Genomic DNA, 22,842 nt, shown 5'->3' with positions numbered 1-22,842 from the left:
CGTCCCTGGGTCAGGTTGCCATACAGTTATTTGACCTTACTCTTGGCTGCCTGTCTCACCTCACCTTACGTTAGAGCTACCTCCTCAGGCCAACCCTTGGAACACTTCTGAGCACCACTGTGCTGCTGGTTTTAGATTGTGATTTTCATTTTAGTCTGATGTACTGTGTGAGGCCTACCGCCAACTACTAATTTAGTTTGTTTTAATTTTAAAATAAGGCCTTCAGCCAAATTAAATTAGAATTTGAAGATTGATTTGTTTAAAAACTAAATTTTGAAAGTCTGTTCTATCTGAAATTCTTGTTATCCAGGCCGTAAGCCCTGAGTTGCTGAATGTCCAGTGTGTGGCCTTCAGCCGAGCTTTTGTGTGAAATATTTTTAAGATAAGGCCTTCAGCAGACTTAAAACAAAGTTTGAAGATTGATTTGTTTAATAACTAAAATTTGATAGTTGTATCTGAAATTCTTGTTATCCAGGCCCTAAGTCCTGAGTTGTTCAATGTCCAGTGTGTGGCCTTCAGCTGAGCTTTTATGTTAAATGTTTTTAAGATAAGGCTGAAAATTTTGAAAATTGATTTGTTTGAAACTATTTTTTTAATTTGCTCTATCTGAAATTCTTGTTATCCAGGCCCTAAGCCCTGAGTTGTTCAATGTCTTGTGTGTGGCCTTCAGTCGAGTATTTACATGAAATATTTCTTTTTTAAATAAGGCCTTCAGCCTTTCTTTAAAGCAATTTTTATAACTTATGTTCAGACCTTCAGCCGTTCTTGTTTTTGGTGTGGTTTTGGGCCTTCAGCCATATTGTTTTAATTTGATCCTTTTAAGGCAATGTGTAATTAAGTAGTTCTTAGGAAAATAAGAGTTGGTGTGTTTTGTGCAACTAACAGTAACTGATTTCAGCCTCCTCCACAACCATAACCTGATCTGCTCTATCCTGAGAAACCAGATTTCAACTAGTTGCAGAGCATGGTTACGATTGTGATATCACCATTCCAGTTACTGTTAGTCTGAATTTTATTTCTGTTAGTGTTGCACCATATTGTTTTGGTTGTTGATTGTTTCAGGTGACTTTTTTTAATGGTGGTCAGGCAGCGCCCGAGGACAGCCTGTTGAAAATGGACCACTCTGTTTATCAGTTGGCGGTAAGGCGCCAGTCTATTGAGAACAGTGTTCCAGACTTGTGTGCTACTGTTTTTCACCCAACTGACGTCATGCCGGAGGTGGTGGGTGAGACAGACGCAGACTTTGAATTTTTGTTTAAGGCTGTTAAGGGCCTTGAGGACACCATTTGTGTTTTGGAAGGCACTCAACCTAGTGACAGTCAATTGGACAGGGTGCAGGCACTGGTAGTGCATTAAACCAATTTAGGCATTGGAGGATCATCATAAAAAATAAACCGTCAAATTGGGGTCTTTGGTTAATGCATTGCAGTTTAAGCTTACATGTTTAGAATTGGATAGGAAGAGGACTGAAGAGCAGGACTTGTTATATCAAGGGGGCACCAGGAGCCAGCCCAGGTGTGGTGTTGTTATATCCTCTGTGAAGTTAGATTCAGCGTTTGCCAAACTGCCTAATCCTCTGGCGTATTTGTTTCGAGATATTACTGAATTAGTTGTAGATCAACTTGAGCAGGTTGAAAACTTATTATGGTTGTTGGTTCATCTTGAACAACATGCTGCTGCCTTTCGTGTTCCGCAGCAAGTAGTTTTGTCACTATTGTACCCGTTAGCTAGAGGTGAGTTGCAGAACCTTCTATGCCGAGTCATAGCAGAAGGGTTTTTCTTACAGCAACTGAGGGAACTTGCCATTAACCAGCATATGGGTGAGTCAGTTGTACTCGTGCCACCAGCCGAAGCTTCAGCCTAGGGGAAGGCGGGGTAGACAGGCACTAGCTCGGTTGGGGGTGGGGAGAGTCTGGTAATGAACCATTGCCAATTCCCAGTCTTGTCCACTAGATGGCTGCTTTTCCATGTGCTGTCTGCAATACACATGTGCCTGGCCTCTACCGCCTGATGGTGGACATATACAGGATTACCAACCGCGGCAATATTAGAGACTGTGGTGCATAAAGGGAGGTGGCGGTGCCAAATAATGGCCTATACCTGTTCTGCCAGCTGTGATGCAACGGTATGGTGACACAAATGTAATTGTAGTTCTTCAGGCAGCTTCACCAACCACAATGCCCAGAGTGCTAAGTATGGCAAGATCTCAGTACTGACCTGCGGAAGCAAACATCACCATAGCTGTGAAGGGGTTCTGTCGCCTAAAGTTTCATCATAAATAATGTTGTGAATAGTATCAGTTGGCAGACAAGAAAGGCATTCAAGGAGTAGTGCATGCACTGAGGTATATTTGTTGCACTTGGGTGGGTTCAGCAACAAATCACTGATGAGATCAGGATGGTCATGCAGGTGGTTCACTAAACACACAAAACGAGTGCTGTCATCCACACTGCTGTGTATGTCCAACATGTTGTCCACCAATGTAAACCATGTCACTGAGCTGTCCAGTTGTAACAGCAGCAGCTTTGGAAAATGACCAGGGGACAGTGCTTGCAGGGGTGTAAGAAAGGCACAAATTGTAGAGGGATTCTGTACAGTGTTCACTGATGTGAACTGTGCCTCAGTGATGGGTAATGTGGTGAGTTGAATGTCCAGTAGCTGTGCACACAAGAGGTGATATCCAGTCCTTGTAGGAAGGAAATCTGTATGGTCAGATGATGAGCATGGTGCAGCAGGCATGGAAAGATCATCGGCCAATGCAGACGAAATCTTGAGCAGAGGTGTGAAATAGCAATTGAGAGCTAAGTGACAGGACAGAACAATAGCAGGTGCATCACCTGAGGTATGCGCTGCAAGACAGATAGGCAAATACGTGGCCCAGTGCAGTTAAAGTGAGTGTCCCTTCGACTGGTGTGGAGGGGGACACATTAAACAACGGACCTCTCTGAGGAGCATGTGGCCATGTGTGTGGACCCCAAAACTGGACACCCGTGTGGCCCATGTTGGGGTGTGGTAGAAACTCAGGGGAGAGGTTTTTGTAATCTTGTGCTGGAGAAGCATCCTGTTGAGCATAGAATGCTGTAGAAGGCATCCGTACCAATGAGTACAGCACCAAGTGTGGTGTGCTGGTGGAGGTTAGGGCCATCTGGCCTCTGAAAGCATATACTGGAACACGTATATTCCCAGTGTACTAGTAGCACAAGGGGTAAATCGTTGCACTTCACAGTTGAAGGTCCATTCTGTGGTTGCAGCATCCTACACTGCTGGAAAAACTGGAGGTTGTGACATTGTCTATTGGCGCAAAACCGGTGACGCACAGTGAATGAATGCAATGTATTTTCCCAACTCGGGATCACCAATATGTGTTTTCTAGCTATAGCAAGTGACTGCACACAAAAATCTCCAACTTATTACAATCAGGCACTTTTATTAAGGCCCATATAATTACATAAGACACCAGGAAACAATATGGAAAATCACAACTTGAACATCATCATCTGAGTCCTAAACAAAAACACTCCACAAAGAACAATGATTCACAAAAGCCATTTATTCTGCACTTAGCAGGCAGCAGTTACTGGTGGTTGATGGCTGCCACATATTTATAACTGATAGTTCTATCAACTGAAGAGAAGCAGTCACTGATAATATTTTCAATTTCACTAGTCATTTTTAGGTCTCCCGTGAGGTTAGAAGATGAAGCCACTGTAACATTAGACATTTTTACCCTAAACCATAAATTAAATTCCACATACCAACAGCTAGTTATTTGCATTTTAGAACTTGCTGTCACTATAATTACTTTTTGTTTCAGTTAACAAAACTGCACAGAGAATAGAAAATTTCAGTCTGATCCCTAGTCAGCTCATCTTCCAGAAGGTAACAGAAAAGATGATCTAAAATACTGTACAATCATATTTTCTTTTCTGAAAAAAAGCGTGTTATTTAACTTTTGGAACCAGAGTAACAACTGCTCTGTTCCTTGAGAAGGTATTGGAAACATTCAGAGATACACATCTTACAAGATATACACCTTACACATTAAAATATTTCAGATAAAGTAGTGGTTAGCATTGCTGGTTAGTATGTTGTGAGTTCAAACCTCAGCACTAACAATTATTTGTTATTTATCATTTCTGGAAGGTTCTCAAATTTTCTTATGTTTACGATGTTTGCATGTTCTGAAATATTCAGTGTTTCTATAAATAAGAGCATTATCTCTGCTCTGCTCTGTTTTGGCTGAACACTGGTGTCTGTACTAAATGTGCTAAGTATTGGACTTGATTGATGACTGCACTTTTGGATCTGGATGTGACAGTATTCATATTAAGTCTAACTGCTGAAGGCAATGTTAATATGAGATTTTTATCATATTTTACAACTGCAGAAAGTACATAAAATTTCTCTTTACTTAAAAAAATCTGTCTTCAGTATGTTATCCAGGCAAGGAGGGAGGGGGAAGATAATATTATTTAAGATGGAACTAAAGAAGAAAATCTTAAGATCCAGTAGTATATAAAACATTGAGAGCAAAACCATTATTACACTGACAAAAGTTTGCTACTTTGCTACTATGTCTTGTATGTAAAGAATATAACTAATACCAGTTTTCATGTTTTGTTTGTTTCCACACAAGTGAGAACATGTCATTTAGCAGAGCAAGGATGGTGATGGAAAAAGGGGATGTCACGGGTGTATGGTGTGTGTATATCAGAGCATATCAACAGATCCAGTTCTGGTTTCCCAGTAGTGCACTCCCAACAGTTATCACCAGTACTATTATAGGAGCCAACTAGCAATAAAAGTCTACCTGGAGCAAACTGAAGGGCCTGTCATTTGACAGAGTATAGCAAGTGGACTTGGTAAACTGGCAAGTTATCAGAAGTACAAGCTACTGCACTTCTTCCAGCTATCTCTAGTGCTATCATAGGAAATGATGATAGAACAAATGAAGCGGTCATTTGATGAAAGGCAGTAGAAAGACACTGACTCTGTGTGTATTAACACACTTCACATCTCATACAGAGAAGCAGGTACTTTGAAGTTTTTACAGATTAATGGATTCTTCTTGAAAATGTACTTTATATAGTAAATTATTCCACTTTTTATTTGAAAATAAATATTTTCTAAATGTGTCAAACAAAAGATTGGGTGTATGGTAGTTTTTTGAAGGAGCACGGGACCTAAAACAAGTTATATGTAACTTGTAGGAGTGATCCTATGCCACAAGTGGAGGAACAGCAGAAGCAAAGTAACTGAGCTAACGAACTGACTAAATAATAACTACAGTATTGCTCTGTAACAAGCCACCAGAGATCATTCTTAACCCCCCACCCCCACCCCCACTGCATGTGTGTGTGTGTGTGTGTGTGTGTGTGTGTGTGTGTGTGTGCGTGTGTGTTGTAACAGTTTTGTAGGTCTGATAAGAAATGATGTAGAAAAAATGTTTCTAAATTAAATTTTCCTGATGTGGGTTGAACAGATACCATTGCAATTTTATGCATCTGACATGGATAAAATGCTTTTGGAAATAGAAGATACTTGATTAATTATGTTTTGCTCTTCCAAAAGTATGATGTATTGTACAGTGGAATCAAAGCCTGTGTATAACAGGCATATTGTGATGTAGGATGTATTAATTTAATTTATGCTGCTCAAAAAATGTTATGTATCATAGCAGTATTAATTTGTAAATGTTTATTAGGCCTAGAATGATTTTTAGTAATGAGGAATTGGCTGATAACATACTAACTTATGGAGAATCTAATACTAATGGCAACATTCATCTAGCTTCTACTATTCTGGAACCAGAAAATTGCATAGCTTCATTTGAAAAATTAAATCTGATGCCTGCACTCGGTGGTTAATAATGTTGCAATAACAGATAATTTGCTTTTTTATGAGATGCTAGTAACAATTCACCAAAGTAATAATAGACTGTCAATATCTTTAGTATATCAAAAAGTATCTAAAATGTAACAGATCCCTCATCCTGTATTTGGAGTTTGAGAAAGTGATGCTACCACAAGACCACAAAGGACAGAGTTTAAAATTCCCTGGATCCTTTTTCCACCTGAGCTAAGCATAGATTCCACCTGAAATGACACAAAAGCTCTGCCTCCAAAAAAACAGCTCTGTGACCGGCACTAATGGATGTATATGAGATTATGAGGGTAACTAAATACATTATGTATAACAATGATGGTAATTCCGGGATGGACTTATATGTAAAATAAAGGAAAGGCACCACTCACTTACAGCTGACTGATGTGTGGTGCATAGAAACACACAACAGAAAACTATTTATACCAGATTTCAAGCTTTTGCCCTTTATTTAGTGGAAGTACACATATTCACATACACACAAAACCACACAGACACCCAAACACACACGACTGTGGCCACAGTGAGACTGCAGTCTAGAGAAAGAGCAAAAGCTTGAAAGCTAGTACAATTAGTTTTCTGTTGCATGTTTCTATACACCACACACCCATCAACTACAGTTGAGTGGTTAACTTTTCTTTAGTTTATGTATAAATATGTGATGTGATTAGGAAATAAATTGTTCATCACAAATACAGATTTTTAAACTAAACAGATATTTCCATAATGTGTGCACACTGTATAGCTCTTGACAACAAACCTCACCTGTAACACTGTACAAAATAATGAAATGACAAATAACTACAATATTCATAGGAGGAGAATCAAAACAGTTTTAACTTATGTCTATTTCACATTCTAAACTCATACTACAAATCTATTTGAAGTAGTTCACCTGGAAAACACTGCTGCTGCTCAAAGACCTGTGGCACTCCAGTAGTGGTTGTACTTCCAGTGTAGTTGAGTGGCAATCTGAAGAAGCCAACTATTGATATTTGAACTATCAATGTTATGCATCTAATGAACATTAATATTAATGTGTTAAAATTACTTATGGGTTTACAGTGGATCCAATTACAAGAAGTTTGATGCTGAACAACAGTTAATGCCAAAATTTTTAAAAATACAAATAAACCATCCCCATTAAAATTTACTCTGAATGTGGTGTGGAAAGTTCAGGCAAAATTTACTTTGAGTTTTTATTAAATACCTTCATTTCCAATACTGCTTTCACACAATTGGTGTGTGTTAGTCATGCACATTTGTGTTGTCTCATTATCTTCTTCCTGAGCCCGGATTTTGGGAAGTAAAGTCTTAATGCGTTTCTGGGGTTCAGGTCCGAAACTTACATTTTGTGCATCATTGCTACAATAAGAGAAAGTATTTCGTTTTTAAATTATCATTTATGAGTCAAGTACTAATAATTAACTCACTCATACTGAGTTACAAGGGGTGATCTATGAATATTCAACATGAAGGATGGTAACTTCTCAGGCTAGATCACATCTGTTAAACTTTTATTTTACAAATTTGATCTTGGCTGAGTAGTTGCCATCCTTCAAGTTAATTATTATAGTGTCATTAAAATTGAAAGAACAACTCAGAAGAAAAGAGAAGAAAAACAAAAAGGAACATGTGTGTGAGGGGAGATGGGAGAAAGGCACAATATCCAACAGTTATGGCTCTACATGCTTATTCTTTGCAACTACGATACAGCAATAGTGAGAAACCAAATATACATAACATTCAACAAAAATTCATGCAAACCAATGGTAACATTCATTTTCTATATTTACATCTACATACATTTTCTAACAAACTAGGGACAGTCAAGTCTGGAATAACAACAATTTGAAAATGATAGGTTGCTACTCACGGCATACAGAGGGTGTTGAGCTGCAGACAGGCAGAATGATAAGATTGGTAAAGATTTAAGGTTTTGGACAAAACAGTCCTCCTTACAAGACAACACACACACACACACACACACACACACACACACACACACACACACACACAAAAACTACAACTCACTCTTACTCTAGTGGCCACACAGAGTAGGCGTGTGTGTGTGTTTGTGTGTGTGTGTGTTGTGTGTGTGTGTGTTTTGTGCTTGTGTGAATATTCCCTCTAAAAAAAGAAAAAAAACCACACATCACGAAGGAAATATCCAAATGGGATGGAAATCAGTAGATGTGATGTACATGTACAGACAAAAAAAGATTACATTTTTAGAAAAATTTGGTTGATTTATTCAAGAGAAAGAGTTTCACAAATTGAGCAAGTCAATAATGTGATGGCCCACCTCTAGCCCAAATGCAAACAACTGTTTGGTTGGCATTTATTGGTAGAGTTTTTGGATGTCCTCCTGAAGAATTCAACCCAAACTCTGCCTTGGCACTTTAGATAGTCACAATTTTGAGATATTTGGAGGTTCCCACCCCTAATGCTCCAAACATCCTCAATTGAGAAGAAATCTGGTGATGTTGCTGGCCAAGGTTGTGTCTGCAATCATGAAGACAAGCAGTAGAAACCTGTGCCATGTGCAGACGGGCATCATCTTGCTGAAATGTATGCCCAGGATTGCTTGCCATGAAGGGCCACAAGACAGTGCATAGAACATCGTCAACTTATTGCTGTGCTGCAGGTTTGGTATGACAACAAAAGGGGTCCTGCTATGAATAGAAATGGCGTGCCACACTATCACTCCTGGTTGTCAGGCCTTATGGTGGGCAACTATCAGGTTAGATTCCCACTGCTGTTCAGGGGTGTCTGCACACACATCTTTGGTTTGGTAGCTCATTGACTGGAGTAGAATTATCTTCAATAATGAGTTCCCCATTGTTGATCCCCAGTGACCAGATTTTTTAATTCTTGTGGTAGCTTACTGAAAATGGATAAGCAAATAGTGCACAACTTTCTGCACCAGAGTCAAGGAGTTGCAACCCAAATGCACATTGGATTTCTGCCTATTGTTAATGGAGTGAAGACTGCTAATCCTTGGCAATAAGCTCATATAGTTAACAACAAACGAAATTAAAGAAAAAATACATTTAGAGGCCAATGTCAGAATTCCCTAACCCCTGAACAATGGTTGAGAAGAGTGTTGCAAACTTACATCACACATTAGTCAAGTTGTCTGTTTCTGAGTCAAAAATACCCTTTGAGAATGGGAAGAGCTACTACAAAATATGATACCACACATCAAACATGGGTGAAAATAAGGGAAATACACTAATTTTCATGTTGGATTATTACTTATTGCAGATATTGTTCTAATGGGAATTGTAGTAGGTATGGTTTTGAACAAGATCCTGAAGATGGGCTTTCCATGACACTTTAAGAATTTGAATTGTTCAGACTCGCTAATCATATCTCCATACCATGTAATGAAAATATCAGTTTTGGTTTAATTGTACATTAGAAACAGTAAAAACTGAGTCTTACTATGATTCAATGTCAATTTCTTTCTTACAAGCCATCAACTTGTGTCTTGAACTGCACTATTTGATACATTGTCTATGTTGCAATCAAGAAACTAGTGTCATCAGAAAACAGAAATATTTTAGAGTCACCTGTGAAATTAGAAGGAATATGATTTATACAGGGTGTTACAAAAAGGTACGGCCAAACTTTCAGGAAACATTCCTCACACACAAAGAAAGAAAATATGTTATGTGGACATGTCCACATGTATTTGTGTGTGAGGAATGTTTCCTGAAAGTTTGGCCGTACCTTTTTGTAACACCCTGTATAGAAGTTGAGCCCTTTTTATCTTCAGACAACAAAAGATTTCAAAAACTATACATCAGATTAAAAAAACAAAAAAACGTGTTCAGTATTTTAAAAAATGTTATCCAGAGAGATGAATGTTGACATCCCTTCCTACCTGTTCCACCCTCAGTGTATGGGGTGGGGTAATCTTGTAATCTTAAATAGGAACATTCCCTTTTTATTATGGAGTCTATAGGAAAAAATACACAACTTTTGTATGCAACACTTTTGTTACTAAGCAATAGATGGCACTGTAATTGACAAATAACACAACTGAGTTCTAAAATCATATTATTTTAAGAATAATGCATTGGATCAAAAACATAAAAACAGACATGAGCTGCAAACAACTCAATTTTCTAGTGTAGCTGTTCTGGAACAGTAATTCACTTGACTTAATTTCATTGCATGTACATTGTCCCTCATTCCTTCAATATGTTCCTTCATTACCTGACTGTGTTATTAGTTAGAATTCAGGCTGTTATGATATATGAGAAAATTGAGATGGTTTGCATTTATGAGGAAAGTGGGAGGAATGTTGATAATGATGTAACCCTTCACGCTCAATGTTTTCGAAATATGGTGCTTTCACATGTTCTTTTTGTTGGGTTATTCAGTAGTTCTCCACCAAGGGAAATGTGCAACTACATTTGCTGGACAGAATAATGGAATGTGATATTAGCTGCAGTGAATTGTAACCTGCTCATTAGCACTTGGCAATTAAGTTGTGAATCAAGAATTAGAGTACAGTTTGCTGGATTTTGAAACATAGAAAATATCCTATGATTTTCAGAATGGAGTAACATTTTGCAGTGGCCATTTTAGAAAATACAGGGACCCCAATTTCTTTGCTCGGATAGTGTACTCTGACAAGCTGAATATCACAAACCACGGTACAATAAATCAGCACAACATGTATGATTGAAAAGTGGAAATCTGACATTTGTTACAAGAAGTTGAACATCAGCATCTGTGGAGCATGAATGTTTGGTGTGAATTAACTGGTGGCAAACTCTTTGGCCCAATCTCTGTTGACAGAAACTTAAATGGTGATATATGTCAAACATTCTTGGAGGACTATCTTCTAGAATTTCTTCCCGACTTTCCCGTGGACTTGCAACAAACAATGTAGTTTACACATTAGAGTTGTCCAGCATGTTATTCTGGAGCAGCACAGGAAGCAGTACATCACATGTACAATCATTAGTGGATCAGGAGAAGCAGTTCAGTGTTTTGGCTTGCAAGATGACTGTGATCTTAATTCGCCTCACTTTTAGTACGTTGGGTTACTTGAAGAGTGAAATTTATAACAAAGTGCCAACAATGCACAATAATATGATTAAGCTATCACCAATGGATGATGTCAGCTTGTATCAAAAACATTTATCAGCTGTCTCATATCATTCCACATGCAGATAAATAATGCATAAAAGTGGTTGTCTACTTTTTTGAGCAATTGCCATGAGATAATTGTTACAAACAAACACCCCATTTGTGAGAGGTTATAGGCCACACCTCAAATGAGCAGCCCATTGGCGGAAGGTGACATGACCTACCTCAGACATGCTTTTTCATAAGACTAACGTATCTTCCAATGCAATTTCCTTGAGATAATACAGTTTTTGTACTCAATTGCGTTATTTCTTGATTACTACAACATCTATTGTGCAATTACCAAAGTTTTACATAGAAAAGTAATGTATTCTTCCCTAGAATTTGAATGTACAATAAAAATGGGGCGTTCCTTCAAGATTTCAATGTTGCGTCACACCCTGAAAGTGGGCATGGGGTCAACATTGGTATCATTGGACAGTATTTTTAAAAATATTTAACATTAATTTTTCCTTTTTTTTTACCTGATGTAAAGCTTTGTGATATTTCATTGTCTCAAGATAAAAATTCACCCTGTGTGTAATATTTCCTGTGATACCTTCCCTCAGGAACATAGCTTTGTAATTACCAGCAGCATCAAAATAAAAACATTGCAGTACACGTGCCATGATAAAACTTTTCTGTTTGAGAAATGTTCTGTAGACTCAATCTCCATGTTCATCATTGATGGTGGCAAGGTTATTAGAGAAGAAATAAAATGATCATTCAAAGAAATGTATTTTAAGTGGCACGTTACATCAAATAATGTGGTATGATCTTAGTAGTTTTTGATCGTTCTCTACTATATTCGACAGTTACAGCCACCCATGCCATTCTTTGAATATAACTCATCAAGTCAAGGAAATCTTCATTAGACATTACTTCCCAAAATTGCAGTCCTACAAATATATCTTCCTTCAGTTTTACTTCACCAGTCCTTGGAAATTTCTCTTGCAAGTACAGGATTTCACTTGAAGTTTTCTCCATAGTTTTAATAAAGTTTTTCATGAGACTTAATTTAATGAGCAGTGGAGGTAGACATACATGTTTGGGGTCAACAAAAGGAGTGCTCACCACATTTTTCTGTCAAGGCAGCAGTTCATCTTCATCATTCCATTTTTTCATTAATAATGTTTTTTCTGTCTCTCCTGTGTCACTACAATGGGCAGCAGCAGTTCTTTATGCACCCATGCAACATGTCAAGAAGAACTGGAATTACCTTGATCTCTTATACACTATTTGTGTTTCCTATACTAGATAAGTGTGAGTAGTACTTAAAAGTTCTCATATATCTTCTTCAGATTAATTGCATGTGCAATCAGAACAGAAGGAAATTTGTTCACATTGTAGAGGACTACTGTTTCCAAACTAATTTTGCTGGAATCTATGGATAAGTGGCACTGATTTATGCTGAAATCATGATCAAGACTTTCCATGACTCATTTGACATGATTACAAACAACCATGGCTCCTTACTTTGAGAAGTATTCAGAAAAATCAGCATGACAATGAAGATAAATCCTCACCTTTTTATAATGATGAAGAATCATGAAGCAAAGAGCTGGGACTATTGCTTCCACAAATTTAAATAGTATACATGTTCACAGAGACGATCATGAGACAAAATTGGTGGCTTATTTACAGTGTCCTAGAAATGCTGAGTTGGCATAGACATGTCCTTTGGAGTCTTCTGTGCATTCATCATGTATTTGTCTTCACTCACTGTCACATTCTCAAGAGGCACCAGTACTTACACTTCTTCACTCTGATGCAACAGACCTTATAGTAGATGGTAAATAAGGATATAGCACAGCATTCCATCTTTTCAAAGTGATTCCTCTATTTTACTCACACAACAATAACAACATGTTGTATGGTCCATTAATTCTCTCCAAATCATGGATACAGCAAAGGATATGTGACATGATGCTCATAAACAACCTATCAGGGGTGGTATACGATGAACAGCATATTTTGGAACCTAATTCTTGTCATGGTCACCAATTTTATATCCACAATAAAGTTCATATGACTTCCTTACAATATTAAGTTCTTGTTTTTTGTGTTGTCAGAGTTAACTCTCTTCAGATGTAACAAAACGAATTTGTCCTGTTTACATTGGTATGAGCACTTCTCCTGCTGAATTACTCCAAAACACAAACCGCACACTTCAAAGAACTTAGGACAACAAGCACTCTCTTTCAACAAATGTCAGAACTTTCAATGCTGAGACCCAAGTGGCAACAAATATTATATGATTCTATGTGTTCAAGCTTGACTCATCAACAGTGCTACCAAACAACCTCCATTGCCTAGTGATGAGGATTCATGTTTGGTAATTCTCTGTCCATAATTAGATAATTAGTGATACAAGGAACATTTATCAAAAAGGCAGATTAGACACCATAGGAAGGCATGTGTTCATTGCAGATGAGAAAAATAGTGTCTCTACTGAGGTTGAATTTGAGTGTGACAATGAGGTTATCTGGGCCCATGTAACACATCTTGGTGAAATCAAGTTAACTGTGCATATTTTTTACCAGTGACCCAATTCTGCTGTAAAAGTTTTAGAATCATTGAAAGAAAGTCTATGATCCATAGTGCAGGACTATCCAGATGATGCAGTATCAGCCAACTTTAACTACTGAGTGTAGACTGGGACATGTATGGATTCACTACACGGGGTACACACAGAGAGGCTTCTGAAGTTCTTTTGAACACGTTTTCCAAAAACTGTCTCGAGCAGCTAGTACGTCAACCGACACGCAATGGAAATACACTCCTGGAAATGGAAAAAAGAACACATTGACACCGGTGTGTCAGACCCACCATACTTGCTCTGGACACTGCGAGAGGGCTGTACAAGCAATGATCACACGCACGGCACAGCGGGCACACCAGGAACCGCGGTGTTGGCCGTCGAATGGCGCTAGCTGCGCAGCATTTGTGCACCGCCGCCGTCAGTGTCAGCCAGTTTGCCGTGGCATACGGAGCTCCATCGCAGTCTGTAACACTGGTAGCATGCCGCGACAGCGTGGACGTGAACCGTATGTGCAGTTGACGGACTTTGAGCGAGGGCGTATAGTGGGCATGCGGGAGGCCGGGTGGACGTACCGCCAAATTGCTCAACATGTGGGGCGTGAGGTCTCCACAGTACATCGATGTTGTCGCCAGTGGTCGGTGGAAGGTGCACGTGCCCGTCGACCTGGGACCGGACCGCAGCGACGCACGGATGCACGCCAAGACCGTAGGATCCTACGCAGTGCCGTAGGGGACCGCACCGCCAATTCCCAGCAAATTAGGGACACTGTTGCTCCTGGGGTATCGGCGAGGACCATTCGCAACCATCTCCATGAAGCTGGGCTACGGTCCCGCACACCGTTAGGCCGTCTTCCGCTCACGCCCCAACATCGTGCAGCCCGCCTCCAGTGGTGTCGCGACAGGCGTGAATGGAGGGACGAATGGAGACGTGTCGTCTTCAGCGATGAGAGTCGCTTCTGCCTTGGTGCCAATGATGGTCGTATGCGTGTTTGGCGCCGTGCAGGTGAGCGCCACAATCAGGACTGCATACGACCGAGGCACACAGGGCCAACACCCGGCATCATGGTGTGGGGAGTGATCTCCTACACTGGCCGTACACCACTGGTGATCGTCGAGGGGACACTGAATAGTGCACGGTACATCCAAACCGTCATCAAACCCATCGTTCTACCATTCGTAGACCGGCAAGGGAACTTGCTGTTCCAACAGGACAATGCACGTCTGCATGTATCCTGTGCCACCCAACGTGCTCTAGAAGGTGTAAGTCAACTTCCCTGGCCAGCAAGATCTCCGGATCTGTCCCCCATTGAGCATGTTTGGGACTGGATGAAGCGTCGTCTCACGCGGTCTGCACGTCCAGCACGAACGCTGGTCCAACTGAGGCGCCAGGTGGAAATGGCATGGCAAGCCGTTCCACAGGACTACATCCAGCATCTCTACGATCGTCTCCATGGGAGAATAGCAGCCTGCATTGCTGCGAAAGGTGGATATACACTGTACTAGTACCGACATTGTGCATGCTCTGTTGCCTGTGTCTATGTGCCTGTGGTTCTGTCAGTGTGATCATGTGATGTATCTGACCCCAGGAATGTGTCAATAAAGTTTCCCCTTCCTGGGACAATGAATTCACGGTGTTCTTATTTCAATTTCCAGGAGTGTATTTTGGATCCTGCAGCTACAAAGAGGCCTGACCTAATCAACAGTGTCAGTACAGAGACAAATATTAGTGACCATGATGTCATCACAGCAACTTTGGTTACTAAAGTTAATAAATCACTCAAGAAGGCTAGGAGAATATTTGTTCTAGAAAGAGCAGATAGACAGTTGTTAATAACTCACTTAAGAAAATGAACTTAAGTCATTTAATTCCAGTATGATGGACAGAGAGTAATTATGTTCAAAGTTTAAATGAGCTGTAAATCATACTCTGGAGCAGTATATGCCAAGTAAGCAGATTATGCCTGGGGGAGACTCACCATGAAATTCAAAAAATGATGAGGAAAGGTAAAAGTTAATAGAAACCCATGTGTCTGTAAAAGATTGATGCTCAAAGCTTTTAATGACTACTACTGTCATACTTTTGCTAAAGAGCTTGTCAAGAATCTGAGAAAATTCTGGTCCTACGCAAAATTGCTAAGTGGGTCTAAAGCTTCTATCCAGACATTCATTGACCAGTCTGGAATGCCAATAGATGATAGCAAAAGTAAAGCTGAAGTTTTAAATTTCACATTTAATAAATTGTTCACACAGGCATATCATACAAACATACCATCATTTGACCACTGCAAAGACTCCCATATGGAGGAAATAGTAATAAGCATCCCTGGCACAGAGATAAAACTGAAAGAGTTGAAAGCAAATAAGTCACTAGGTCCTGATGGAATCAAAATTTAATTTTAAAAAGACTACTCAAAGCACTGGCTTAGCTCACATGTATCGTGCCAAGCAGAAAGTCCCAAGCAGCTGGGAAAGAAAGGCAGCAACGGGAAAGAAGGGCAGCGACTCTTGTACAAAAGAAGGGTAAAAGAATGGGCCTGCAAAATTACAGACCAATATCCTTAATATTTGTTTGCTTCAGAACCCTTGAACATATTCTCAGATCAAATATAATATATTTCCTTGAGAGGGAAAAGCTTCTGTCCACAATCAGCACAGTTTTAGAAAGCATAACTTTTGTGAAACTCAGCTTGCCCCATTTCTCATGGTATCCTGTTAACTATGGATGGAGGACAACAAGCGGATTCTATATTCCTAGATTTCCCTAAAGCATCTGCCATGGAGCCAGATTGCTGTCTGTTAACTAAGATACAAGCATACCAAATAGGTTTCCAGACATGTAAGTCATTCGAACACTTCTTAAGTAAGAGAACCCAGTATCTACCCTCAACGGCAAGTGTTCATCAGAGACAAGGATAACACCAGAGTGCTCCAAGGAAGTGTGATAGGAATGCTGTTATTTTCCTTATACACAATATCTGGCAGGCATGGTGAGCAACAGTCTGTGGCTGTTTGCTGATGATATTGTGGTCTATGGGAAGGTGTCATCATTGGGTGACTGTAGAAGGATGCAAGAAGTCTTACACAAATTTTCAAGTTGATGTGACGAATTACAGTAAGCTCTAAGAGTATAAAAAATGTAAGTTAATGCAAATAAGTTGGAAAAACAGTCCATAATGTTTGAAGTCAGTGTTCATAGTGTGCTGCTTCACACAATCACACTGATTAAATATACAGGGTAACACTGAAAAGCAATATGAAAAGAAATGAGCATGCCAGGGAAGGTAACTGTCCACTTCAGTTTATTGGGAGAATTATAAGAAAATTTGGTTCATCTGTAAGGAAGACTACATATAAGAAACCAGTGTAAGCTACTGTTGAATACTCTTCAAGTGTTTGGGATTTGCACAAAGTCAGATTAAAGGAAGACATCAACCTAGTTCAGAGGCAGGTTGGTAGATTTGTTATCAGTAGTTTCAAACAACACACAAGTATTATGAAGATGCTTCGGGAACTCAAATGAGAATCATTGGAGAGAAGGTGACATTCTTTTCAACAAGCACTATGGAAAAAAATTTAAGAACCAGCACTGGAAGCTAATTGCCGAACGAATCTACTGTTGACAAAGAAAATTTCGCATAAGAGCCACAAAGATAGAATTAGAGAGATTAGGATTTGTATCGGAGGCATATAGATAGTTGTTTTTCCCTCACTCTATTTGCAAGTGGAATAGGAAAGGAAATGACTGGGAGTGGTACCGGGGGTACCCTCCGCCATGCATCATATGGCAGCTTGTGGAGTATGTATGTATATGTAGATGTAGATAATTTTACAAGAATTAAATCAGCAGAATATTTTATTTAAGCTATGGAAGAAATTGCAAGGACTCCTGTTGACAGTGGGTAGCTTGTTACTACAAAACTTATCCCAACAGCAAAAAGCTGACTTCAATTTCGAATTCAGCACCAATGACTACAACACCAGTCACATTCTTTGTAAAATAAATTTTATTGACAATCAAACAATGCTGGGTCACTGCAGTTACTTGTGTGCAATGTGCTGTATGTCTTTACACTGGGGTTCAGTACAATGACTGAACACCAAATGTCAATCCCCTTTACATTTATTTTTTATTTTTTTATTTACACATAAAATTCTGTAGGACCAAATTGAGAAGAAAATCTCCAAGGTCATGGAACATGTCTGTACATGAAATTACAACATAAAAGTAATAACAGATAAAAATAAAATGTTTCTGAACCCAAAAAAGGTAGTCCGTAAGTTTAAGTAAACACAATCAACACTACAACAAAAATCAGCTTAATTTTTCAAGGAACTCCTCAACAGAATAGAAGGAGTGACCCATGAGGAAACTCTTCAGTTTTGATTTGAAAGTGCATGGATTACTGCTAAGATTTTTGAATTCTGGTGGTAGCTTATTGAAAATGGATGTGGCAGTATAGGCCACACCTTTCTGCACAAGAGTTAAGGAAGTGCGATCCAAATGCAGACTTGATTTCTGCCAAGTATTAACTGAGTTAAACCTGCTTATTCTTGGGAATAAGCTAATATTGTTAACAAGAAATGACAGTAAGGAATATATATATATTGAGAGGCCAATGTCAAAATCCTTTTTGAATGGGAAGACTTACAACAAAATATAATAGTATACGACATAAGTGAATGAAAATAAACAATGTAAACTAATTTTCATGTCAAATGATAACTCACTTCAGATACTGTTTGAATAGTAAAAATGACAGCATTAAGTCTTTGAAAAATATCCTGCACATGGGCTTTCCATGACAGTTTACTATCTATCTGAACACCTAGAAGTTTGAACTGTTCAGTTTCACTAATAATATGCCCATTCTGTAAAATTAAAACGCCAGAGGTTTTGTTGAATTGTGTGTTAGAAACTGTGAAAACTGAGGCTTACTGTGATTTAGTGTTAGTTTATTTTTTACAAGCCATTAACTTAGGTCATGTACTGCCCTGTTTGAAACTGAGCCAATGTTGCACATAACATCCTTTACTACCAAGCTAGTGTCATCAGCAAACAGAAATATTTTAGAGTGACCCATAATACTAGAGGGCATATCATTTATGTAAATAAGCAACAGGAGTGGCCCTAACACTTCCACTTGACCATATCCCACTCAGCCCCCACATCACAGGCATTCTCAACATTTTGAATAATGACCTTTTGCTGTCTGTTGCTAAAGTAAGAGTTGGACCAATTGTGAGCTACTCTCCATATTCCATCATGGTCCAATTTCTGGAGCAATATTTCACCATCAACACAATCAAACTCCTTAGTTAAATCAAAATATGCTTTTTGTTTAACCCATCCAGTACCTCACAGAGAAAAGAGAATATATCATTTTCAGTTGTTAAACAACTTCTAAAGCCAAACTGTATATTTGATAGCAAATCGTGTGACATAAAATGATCAATTAGTCTTACGTACACAGCTTTTTCAATAACTTTAGTAAACACTGATGGCGTAGAAATAGGTCTAAAATTGTTTACATTATCCCTTTCTCCCTTTTTATAAAGCCACTTTACTACTGAGTACTTTAATCATTCAGGAAACTGACCATTCCTAAAGGAAAAATTACAAACAAGGCTAAATACAGGGCAAAAATAACACAACTGACCATATGGTTTTAATTTTATCCAATGAATTAGCTATTCTATTTTCATACCACATACTCTTTGCCTTCCTAATAACATTTTTAAGCACCTTACAGTACTGTTAGTAATGGGGCTACTGTAGATTGATTGTGACTACTTCTAAAATTTTGATATAATTCCTGTTTTGTTCTGCAAGATATCCTTATCCCACTAGTCAGCCACCCGAGCTGCCTGTTACTGTTAGCACCCCGCTTAGAACGTTCTAATGGAAAGCAACTCTCAAAGAGCATGTGAAATGTGTTAAGGAAAGCATTATATTTGTCATCTATGTTATTGGCACTATAAACAACCTGCCACACTTGTTCCTTGACAAGGTTTAGCTGTTGGATTACCTTTACTTCATAGTTTGTAATTACATATCACATTTGTTTGAGTACAAAAGCCTTTTAATGTTAAAATTTGTTCCTCTGTGTGATGGAACTGACCTCATTTTTTAGTCTCATCCTCAGTAGCATTAATCTTGATCACCTAGAAGCTGAATATCTATACAGGGTGGTCAGAAACAGTGTAAATAGACTGCAAGGGTGTTGCAGTGTAGGTTGTGCTGAGAAATAATTGTTAAGGGAAATATTCAGTACATTGCACCATTTCTGAGTTAATTAGCATTGATGTTAGCTAACCAGGCTGCTGTCCCCGCAAACGTAAATGGACTGTGATAGATTACCAAACATGTTAATTTGTTTTCCTAAAACTGAACAAGAAAGTGATACAAAAATTGAACACAGGACGGGAGTTAGGGCTGAACCAGAGCCAAAGGCTGAGCAGTCTCATGCACTATCACCTATGCTGTGAGAACAAATGACAATAATTGTATATGGTAGGCTGCTTGAATTTTGGTGTGCAATGGCCTGATTGGCTACGGTAACTTCAGTGTTAATTAATTCAGAAATGGTGCAACATATCAAATTTTTTTCTTAACAATTATTTCTCAACACAACCTACCCTGCAACACCCTTACAAGTTTTGCAGATTGTTTCTGAGCACTCTGTGTAAATGTCGATACTGTTCACTCAGAAATATACATGAGACCAACATATAGATTTCATTAACACACACTTTTATTCCTTGCACATCTTGAATAATAAGAACAGTAACCAGTTCATCCACTACAAAAAATAATAATTAGACCAAGTCTTCAGGCCAGCATCCACAATTACATTGGCAAAGTAATTGTTCTGTTGTGGGACAAAATAAACAGTCCATCTTTACATGAAATCATCACAATTCATAATTAACACTGTGTACAATAGGTCATTAAAAATTACTTGTTGGCATGTGCGACTAATTCGCACTCTATCCTGATCAGTCCCCAATAGGTAATGTAGTAATGTAGAAATAAGTAAATTTAAGTATTTATTAATAAAAGGTATTCTATTCTGAATAGTAGTAACAAATATTAGTCTCATCATAAAAAGCTGATATAATTAGATACAATATGGTTAACTGTAAAACATATAAAAAGTAGATACTGCCTTTGTCAGATTATTTTTACTCTTTAAAACTTTTTATTTTACAAAACTTTCTTGGCAATGTTGCTGTCAGTTATAATGTAATCATCATTCACTTTCTGGCTGCATGTCCCTCTAGCAGAAACATAAATATCACTGAATGTGCAAACTGATGAAAAAAAAAGTCCTGCCCTTTGAAGTGTCTGAACTTGGGCTTTATTAGTGGGAATAGTGAATGCTACTTCTATAGGGAATTGTTTTCTTATCATTTGGAAAGGAATGGTTGGATCATAAGGCTAATGCAGGGCATGAGCACAATTTTATCAGAGTTATTGAATTTAGCATTGATGATGTACTTGCCTATGTAAGATACCTGTAATCCTGTACCATCAATAAATCTCTGATTTGCATGAAGATTTCTAATTAACATAGTAGCATTTTTCTATGAAAGCAATTGATGAGGTGATAAACTGGATGGATTTAAAGAGCTCATAAAATTTATCGGATACAAATGAACATTGCTTATTTCTTCAAGTTGGACAGAATCAGGACTGCCTCCAGGCAACAAACTGGAAACTACATATTCATTAGTTGTTATACAATCATCAATTTTTAGACATAGACCCATCATTGAATATAACTGCAAAACATTTTGTTCATCAATTTTTGCAGCATTGAATATGGTGTAATAAAACTATCATAATTATGTTACCAATGTTTAGGAATTCTGATCCCTTTGCTGAAGTACTCTGTTTGATTTTCTAAATCACTGTTACTCTGTTTAAGTAACCATTCAGTTAAAAAGGAGATCATCATTTGCCCTCATATGTTAATTTGTCAGCTTTAACTTGAGGCAATAAGGGTGTGCATATAACTGTGGCTTCAACAATGTCTTTTCTATTAGCATGTCTGAAGACAGGTGATACTCAATGAAGATCCCCACTAAATGGAATTATGTTACCTCCATAAGGAAGATTATTATGCATGATTTCCCTTTTTAAGGATCGATCAAAAATGCTTAGAGTGTCTTCGGGAACCAATGAAATCTCATCCCAAATGATAAGATCAGTCTCACGGAGGAGTTGTGCATCCTTGGTATGAGTGCAAATCAGTTAGACCAATGTTTTCAATATGAGTACAGCTAGTTTGAAAGTCAAATGTAATGTGCACCCTATCATAGGAGATGCAGCAATTCTTGTCCACACAACTGTTTAAAACAACCTTGTTTTCACCCCATAAACTGTGACACAAAGTTTTGTAAACAAATGTTTTACATTATCCTCCCAGTCCAGCAATGAAGTAACAAACAGAATTTTTATTTATTACTGAATATACGACTTCCCTAGATATCTCTTCAGGTCTTTATTTAGCTTTTCGTAAGGCACCTTGCCATTTGTTCATTCTTCTTCTATGTTGCAGGCTTCTGTTGTGTTGTTCAATGATCACAACAGGGGTCAGAAGGTTGAACTGTTGGCAAGATTTGCCATGGCATTAAAAAAAATTCTCACTTTCTAGCATTGCAAGGCTGTGGGCTTCATGTGGCTTGTGTAATCTCTGAAACTATGTAAGCACATCCTGAAATGTTGTCCATCACTCAGGTATATTGGCAGGAGAAAAGAATCTGGAGATGACATAAAAAAGACATCTCAGTTGCATTGGCATTTGGTGTCTGGCAGCCTCCTGCAGGCATTTTTTCCATCTAGCATCATTAGTGACTTAATTTAATTTTTCTGCAGCTTGGAGAAATGAATTCCACAGTATAGCTCCAACTGTGCGTATGTCATCATATGACTGTGGTCCTTTGATGTGCAGAAGCAGTACTGAAAGGTAATATCTTATGATGTCAGCTGGATTGGCTGTGGTGCTTTGACATGCAGAAGTAATACTTGGAGGCAGTAACTTTCAATGTAGGTTGGATGGACAGTGTAGATGTTTCCAAAGTACTTGATGTTTTTGTTGAGAGTAATCAATTGCCTTTTCCACTACACATAATGTTCTGGAATTTCATCATAAAAGTAGTTGTGGGTGGTAAGTTGGTGGCACAAACTTGTTGACTCGCTCTAATTGTCACCACTGACCACTGGATTGGTCTTGTTTGTGGCTTCCTTGAGCTTCTCTGTCTTTGTTTGTC

Source organism: Schistocerca cancellata, chromosome 2 (genome assembly GCF_023864275.1).
Source record: "Schistocerca cancellata isolate TAMUIC-IGC-003103 chromosome 2, iqSchCanc2.1, whole genome shotgun sequence".
In the NCBI taxonomy this organism is placed as follows: Eukaryota; Metazoa; Arthropoda; class Insecta; order Orthoptera; family Acrididae; genus Schistocerca; species Schistocerca cancellata.
This window is presented reverse-complemented; position numbering follows the sequence as displayed.